The following is an 8,430-nucleotide window of genomic DNA, read 5'->3' on the forward strand; positions in this document are numbered from 1 at the left end:
CTCAACAAGGTTGCAGCAGAATGAACACTGTGTGTTGCTGGTAAGAGAAAATCCTCAGTTTGCATAAGCTTCAAGCTTGACTATTTAGACTACAAGAACCTTGTACTTGCCCACAGAGTATTCTTCTATGGCATAAAAAAGCAGCATATCTCTAATGTTCTGGAAGGATAAAGATTATTTTCCCATTAATAATAATAAATACCTTAATCCTATTTAAACCTTTGAAATACATCCAAACAACAACAGTGCCTCAGCAGGATTCCCACTTGTTACATCTGCCACAGCTCCTCCTTCACAAGTGATCTTATACTGCACAGTTCAATTTTTTCAGAGTTATTTTAAAAATACTACATTATTTATGACTCCTGCCAGTGAGTCATAACTGAGAGGTGATGGAGGATGGAAAAAGATAGAGAAATGTGAGCAAAGCTTCTCAGCATTAATTTAGGTGTTTACCTTAAGCAGTAAAACCTCATTAAGCCTCAGAAATTAAAGAGGTCAGTGTGCTGTCTCTGATGTGTTCAGCCTAGACAGGGCCTTTGCTACCAGGAGGCAGGTCCAGCTGGAAGGGAAAGATGTTAGAAAGCCACTGAATCAGCCAAGAGATTCCCTGCAGATTTGCTTCATTTTTCCAAGTCACTGCCAGCTTCCTGTAGTTTCCTCCTGAATGCTTTTGACATATCAGCTGCTGAAAGGACCAACTCCACTCCTTTAGGGAACTAGAAATCAGGGAATAAGGAAGGAAAAATACTGATATACCATTAGATGTCTGTCCTGAGAAGCACTACCACTGAAGTTTATGAGGGGCACAGGGATTTCCTTTCCTTCCGTCAAAGAGATTGATCACAATCTGTTTTGACAATGTGATCTGACATTAGATACAGGAGAGTTTACATGTTTGTTTTCCTAAAGGCAGCAGACTGTCTTACACAAAGCTTTCGGCACAGTGACTGTCCAGAGCTCTGTGAGGAGGAGAGGAAGTGCTGCTCCTTGCTCCTGGCACTGCTGCTGACAGGCACACCTGACATCTGTAGGTGGGAGCATCACCCATACCCGAGCTTTCAGCCAGGGGACTTGCTGACACTACTTTAGGTGTGAGCTTGTGAGAGTCTGTGTGTTTTATCTGAGTCCCAGCTGGAGCCAGTAGGCAGGCTGTGCTCACTGGAGTCTTTCTCTTTCCCTAAGTGGTGATGGATAGCACACTGTCACGATCCATGTGAGGATAATGCAAGTAGTAGGAATCCAGTTTCACGGCAATCCAGTTTCAGTGGGTAAATGCAAAATGCTGTCTTACACCCTCTTGTGGGAAACATTTCTCCAAGATCTGCAACACTGGAGACAGATGACAAAATGGCAGACAGAGATTTTTAGGTTGGAACAGAATGGATGGGGCAGAAATCTCAGCCTTGACCCAGGTCAGTGGGCACCTGAATAACAGATGAAGTAAAGAACTAATTTCTGTTTAATTAATGCCAACAAATAGAGAGGAAAGTATTTTGTGGTCTTTACAAACAAGAGCTCAGTCATTTGCTAATATTTACATATGTCTAAGTAAATAACTTGAAGTCTTTCATATGCTGTTGTGGCACTGACCTCTGGCTCAACTTCAAGCAGTCTGACAGCACACAAACCAGTGGGGTCACCTGCTCTTCCACGCAGACCTGGTCTTTCTCTGGGAACTCTTTCAATTCCCTGCTCCACCCTAAGAGGGGGAGGGTTCCAGTTTAATTTGAATAACTCCCAACAGCACTCACAAAAATCTTGTAAGATAGTCCCTGTCCAAAGCTCTATACAGAAAGTAACTGCTGGTTATCTGTTTGCCTCAGCACTACTGCACTCCCAGATCATGAGGAAAAGATCTGTGGATAGCTGAACCCCACACCTAAATTTTTGTCATTTACAGAAAAAGGATACAATGAAAATGTTGTCATTTCAATTCGCTGCCCCTATGGAGCTCCCCACAAACGTGGCATAGAAAGCTGTGTACCCATCTCCCAAATGCTATTACACAGCTCTGAAACCTTCTGCCAAGTTTTGAGCAACTACTATTCATGTATTAGAGTTGTTTGCTCTCAGTAAGTGACCCTTTTAAAAATGAAGAGAACTCAAAAGACTTTTTGATTTGTAGGGAGCCCAGCATTTGACAGCCTTCTTCTCTCCCCAAAGGGCAAAATTTGGAAGTATAATTGCTTGGAGTGTTAGCTAGGCTCCAGTGCAACTCACTTTCAATCTAAACACATATTAAAAATGAGCTTGCTTCTCTCTGTCCTCAACTATTTATACCAAAAAGAGGGAGCTGGTTGTTTCTAGTACTCACTGAAGAACTGCTTTTTTTCCACCAGGGTCCCTGTGTACTGCAGTAAAGCAGGGATGAAGCGATATATAAAAGCCTCCATCACCAACCTACTTTAAAGGAAGGTTGCTTTCCAGCTAATGAAATGAGTAGCCTGCATTGAAATGGATAAAGAGAAAATCACTAAAATGGATAAAGAGTAGACCGTCTAATGCCAAGCAACACCAGGATATTTTAATTTTACCTAGCCTGTCTGTCTCGTAGGGTTTTGTGCATGAGCATGATCTCCATGGGCTACATGAGATGCATCCAAAAGGGCACTGTAGCAGATCAAGAGTAAGGTCAGCTCCAGCACCTATAGATGTTATTGCCCTGATTGTCTCTGACTTTAATGCTTTTATCACAAGCCCAGCAGCTTTCCTCCTTTCAGGAGGATTTCTGCTCCTGAAATTGCTGGAGCTGGGAAAGGAAGTTTCAGTCCGTCATCAACAGTATGAACAAATAACAAGTGGTCCCTGAGAAAGCAACTCAAGGAACAATCAAAGCATTCAGGACTCCAGCCTCAGAGTGCCTGTTTACTTGTCTTATAATTCCTGAGCATTTGAGATGAGCAAGGTTCAGACAGTGAGGGAACTTGGAAAGAAGTGAAAGGGCAGCATATTCCATGCCTGCTGTTTGATCTGGGGCCCCTGCCCCCCTGCATATTTGACAGTTGCTCCACCATTTCTAATTAACAAGACCGAGTGGTTGGATGCAAAGGACAACCCCAAACTTATTTTTTTTTAAAGCCAACCTCAAAAAGTAGTTCCATCTGAGATTTTTGAACCAAATCCCAGAGTTTTAAGTGCTTTAATTTGGGTGCTTAAGCAACTAAAATAAACACACTCTCCTAGGGAAGAGTCTGCTGGTGTAAGAAGGAGAAGATGTGAAATTCAGGAGTGGGCTGGGCATGATAGCCTAACTGTCTCCAGCAAAGAAAACACAGCGATACTGTGGGTTAGTCTGATTTATTTAATCTCTCTTGAATCCCTGCCTAGTTATCTTTGCTGGTGCTGCAGATGTGGCATAATTTTTACATACCTGAATTTCTGTTGCAAAAGGATGAGAGCAGAAGAGGAGGATTCTAAGGGAGGGTGAAAAGTTGTTAGAGCAGACACTAAATGCTACTACAAATAAAAACTGTAAGAAATACAAGTACTACATTAATTAGGAAGCATCTAACAAGATTAGAACTGAAAAAATCATGCTAATTTCAGGAAGCACTCAGGTTTTCCAGATTTCAAAGGTAACCAAGAGAGGAAAATGTTAAACAACTATCACTTCACTCAACCCTGCCATTAAAACTTTTAATTTTGAGAAGTTGACATATTTTTAAACACATTGTCCTTGTGCCAAACATAAAAAACCCAGCCTCAGACTGATTAAGTGCTGAGCTGAACATACAACTTCATAGATGAAGAAATAATCAATACTTTAAATATCAGCTCTTGGCCAAGGCACATCAGAGGACCAAAGAAAGAGCCGACACGTGAGGTAAATTATTAAAATTCTAAGGATTTACCATTATAAAACAAGCACTACTGTGGTACATTGTTGATATGGAAACAGAAACACCTTTGAGATAACTCTAAAGAAGGGAATCTTACAAACAAGTTATAGCTTTTTTCCAATATCAGATCATTTTGTGCGTGGTTCTAAGTCTAAACCAGCACCAGAAAAATTCTCTAAAGGTGCTAAAGCCTTTCTTATGACTATGAAACATATATTAAAAGGTTAATTGGAGTTTAGGAGGCATAAATTAAATTAGTTCAGAAAAAAACCCATTGAACAGCTTCATTTTCCCACAGAAGCAGACACTGCCAGTTGGTAACAGTGTATTTACAGCTATACCTATTTGAAAGGCATGTTTTTTAGCTACCTACATCAGAGGAACAAAGTCATTAGTATGTGTGGGCTGGTAACAAACTACTGCACCTCCCAAATGAAAACATGCTCTTTCCTGATTTAATGCCTGAAAAACTGCAGTATTCCTTAGTGGCAGCAGAGACTGTGCACATCACAAGTCGTTGCAAAATGGAAAAGGGAGATGACACATCCTACCAACACTGCCTGAAACACTGGCTTCTCAACAGCCCAAACACTGGATTCAGATTTAAGCAATTTAGCTGGTCTGCAATTACAGAAATGTGCTCATATCTGCAGTACTCTTCAAGGACCAGTACTCATCACCACAGGGTCCCTGCCTGGACCAGCACAAAGCCCAGCAGAGCCTAAGAGTAGTAGGTTAGTCTGACAAGCACTGAGCTCAGGAAACATGGACGTGGGTTTATTTTTTCTTTTCCTAAAGGATACAAGGAATGTGTCCATTTGGTGAGTTTGTGTGTCAGCCACCACTCAGCCCTTGTTTCATCACTTACACTACACCCTCAGGTTTCTAAACAAGAACATTTCTATAGCACTGCAAATGCATCTTCCAGATATTTGGGGAAAAAATAAGTATCACATTTATATTTCTTTCTCAGAATGTACAAGAAACTGATTACTTCTAGGAGGTTTATTCTCTTCCTACAGTCTGTGGCTGAGTTGCATGTACACACTGATGAAAACTTACTCAAGGAAATAAAGAAATAATGCAAAAAGTGAGTAAACCTCAGCAATATGAGACCATAAATCAGAAGACACTAAAATTTACAGCATCCTTTCTAGTATTTTGGATTGATTTGGTACTGACAGCAGAAACACTGCTGCAGAAATAGCACCATGACACATTTCCATTTCCATATAGTAGTAAGTCTTTCTCCTAGGAGAAATAATTGAGCTGTCAAACTTGAAGGAATGGGGGAAAACAATGCAGACTGTTGGCAAACACATCATGAGGTACAGGAGACAATGGGCACCAAAACTGACTTAGTAACTATTGCTTTGGCAGGCTTGAAATTAAGTCTGGAAAGACACAACAGAAAATATGCAGTTTGTTGGGTTAGTGGCAGAAACTGGGTACAAAACTGTTGCAAGAGCCAAAGCCTTGCTGACACTGATTGTAGGATCCTCCTTGACGAAGGCAGGAAAGCCCCTTGTGGGGCTTTGTGGGGCATCCCCTTTGGCCCTAGAAGGGGTGGTAAAACAAGTCTCTGTCCTTGAAGAGGATTGGCTGCTGCATTTTTTGCCAAGTAATTATGGGTTTCAAGTCCAACCCAGTAATATACAGTTAGGCAGACTGAAACCTCTGCTAAAGGCTACCACAGGATATTTTTGATTTTGATTTTGGAAGGTAAAAAGTTTAACTAAAATACCAATTCAATAAGACATCTGAGTTTACTACAAAACAAAACCTGTTACCTGCACCTCCAAAAGAATTTTCAGTCCTATATACATTTTTTAGGATAATTTTTTAAATAGCTCAGTTTCATTAAACAACTGATGTCAGTTTTTGTTGGAAAACAGAAAAGTCTGTAAACAGTGTAAATTCATAGAATTTGGTGATTACTTCCACCAAAAAAACCCCAAAACAAATAAAACCCCATCAGCTCTAGGTTTGATTATTACAAATAGCAATTTCAAACTTCAGAAACACTCTATTTACACACTGATGACAGAATCCTCCAGTGGCAAAAATAAAACTTGCTGCACTAAGCACTTGTCACATTTTCTCTTCTTCATTTAAATTTCTCTCTAGCTTTCAACAGCAACTTTAATTACATTCACAATTCCTATTTTCTTACTTCCAGAATAAATAAAAGTAGTACCATGAAAGTCAAGTAAAAAGTAGTTTGAGTTATATATAAAATGTGTAGTTAGTATTAGTAATCTGATTTGATCACTACATAAGCATGTCATTACATTGCCATAATACATAGAAATCAGTTTCCTATTAGTTTCCTCTGCTTTAAAAAAAAAACTAGAACCAATAAAGAAACAAAACAAAAACCCCCAAACAAAACCAAAAACAATCATAGAAAAAACCCACCAAACAAACAAAACCCCACAAAGCAGAAGTCTCGAGTTATAAGGCCTTTGATTACCTTGACTGAAACTGAATAACTGATCCAATGACAACTTATCTAGAAAAGCACCCAATTTCCATTTGGAGATACTAATAGATGTCAATCTCACCTATTCCCACAGTAGCAAGCTCAAAGAGCTCATCACCATCAGGATGCTCTATTTTCTTCAACACTTCAAGTTTCCTTCCATTATCTTCCAGGTATTTCTCCTCTTCATGCTTTTCTCCAATACAGGAAAGCATTGACATCTCTCATTTTCTTTCCATACAGAAGTATATGCAGTAACACAAGACTCTTCTGTTTTCCTAACAGGAAATTTTCTTAGTGATGTTTTTTCCTGGACTTCCTGACATCTGATTTCTTTTCTGGCTTCCTCCCTAAATCTCAACACCTTTTGAAAAGTATTGCATGCAGTTACTCAGTACCTGTATACAATCTGCACAGTACACAATGACAAATCTTATGCAACCAAGAAGCAATTTTTCCTTTTGTTACAGCACTTCACCAGAGTTTTCAGTTCAAAATACTGTGTGTTCAGAATAAGACCTGCATTTTCTTCTGGCTTCCACTCAAATAAGTCTCTGTTGATGTGGCTGGCAATTTTTTTTTACCCTGGAGCTGCATGTTTACATTAAGACTGTCTTGACTCTGAAAAAACATTTAGAAATAAATTGCTCAGTAATTTCAATTTCACTTATGCTATTTTACCTACCAGCATAAAGTACTAAGAATTCTTACTAAGACTCTGCGTCAAAGAGTTTCAAGTGCACAAACAGAGCAGATATTTTGCTCCTGCTTTTCTTGGCCATATTCTCTGAGAATAGAAAAACTCTCCCTTCCACATTCTGCATGATGTTCCCAGCATGAATGGCAACTTCAGGAGTAAACTCCATTGTTGGCAGGGAAGGAACAAAAACAAGGCTGGCAGGCAAATAGTTCATGTCCTTTCTCCTGTGCCACAGGAATACACCATGCTGTCACTGCAGCCTCCTGAGGCACACAGTATGATTATACAAGTACTTCGCTTTTCTTTCTAAGCCAACTGTCAGGTCCTGCTGTAAAACATGCAAAAGCTAATTATGTCATGAAGCAGACTCCAGAAACACATGCTCTTGAAGGCAATTTTTTAACAATGCAAGAGCACTTCAATTCCAAAACAAAAACCTCAGTTTCACTATGTGTTTATAAGAAGGAACTTCAGTTTCTTTCATTAGCCACTTAAGAAGCCCAGAGGAAGCTCTCATTGCAACAACTTGGCCCTTCTCATGAACACTGTCCAGCCAAGACAGTAAAGAGACTGGGGTAAGATTTAATTTCAAGTTGTTTCAGTAACAGAGTGCTATTTATATGCTCCTTGAATATTGCCCCAGAGCCAAGAACACCCACGCAGTATAAAGACATAAAGCACAATTAAATCTTTAGTGAATGGGTCAATTCCCCCCCCAGTAAGACCAAGGCCAAGAGTAGCTCCACTAAGTAAAAATTAGCAAGAATGAGACCCCACAAGTCCCCAGGAAAATCAGGCCAGCTGCAAACAAAAGCTATTTAGAGTTTGGTTTTGCTCACTGACAGTTCTAAGACAGCAAAACCTGTGGTGCTGGAGGAAACTCTTCTCAGAAGTGACTTAGCCCATCTCCATGAGGCAACAATAGTAAGGACTGTCCCAGCCTTCACCATTTCTAAGTGTATCACCAAACCTATTAGTTTTAGAAGGGGTACACTGCTACTTTCCACAGCTACTCAGTGCAAGATGAATAGGATAAAAGACACAAATACGTCATGAGTACAGTTGGGTGGGCAGCTTTTAGTCAAAAAACATGAAAGAAAAAATAGTTGTGGATAGCATTTTTTGCTGTAGGTAATGAAAGAACTGGTACAACTGCCATTAATTGACATCTGATTTGGCACACTGTTATTATAAAGGAAAAAAGAGTGGTATTTGAAATTGTCAGTGAAGTGACAAAATGCATCTGTGAATGTGAAAATTACTAGAACCCTATTGTTCAAACTGTGAGTTGTTTCAGACTCCATCTCAAAACCCTGAATATAAGAATTGCCAGCAAGTCCAAACCAGAGATAAACTGCAACTTCAGCAAGATACAAGATTTAAATTTAAAATGCTGCAGGTGAATC

This window comes from Geospiza fortis, unplaced genomic scaffold, assembly GCF_000277835.1.
Source record: "Geospiza fortis unplaced genomic scaffold, GeoFor_1.0 scaffold217, whole genome shotgun sequence".
Taxonomy (NCBI): Eukaryota; Metazoa; Chordata; class Aves; order Passeriformes; family Thraupidae; genus Geospiza; species Geospiza fortis.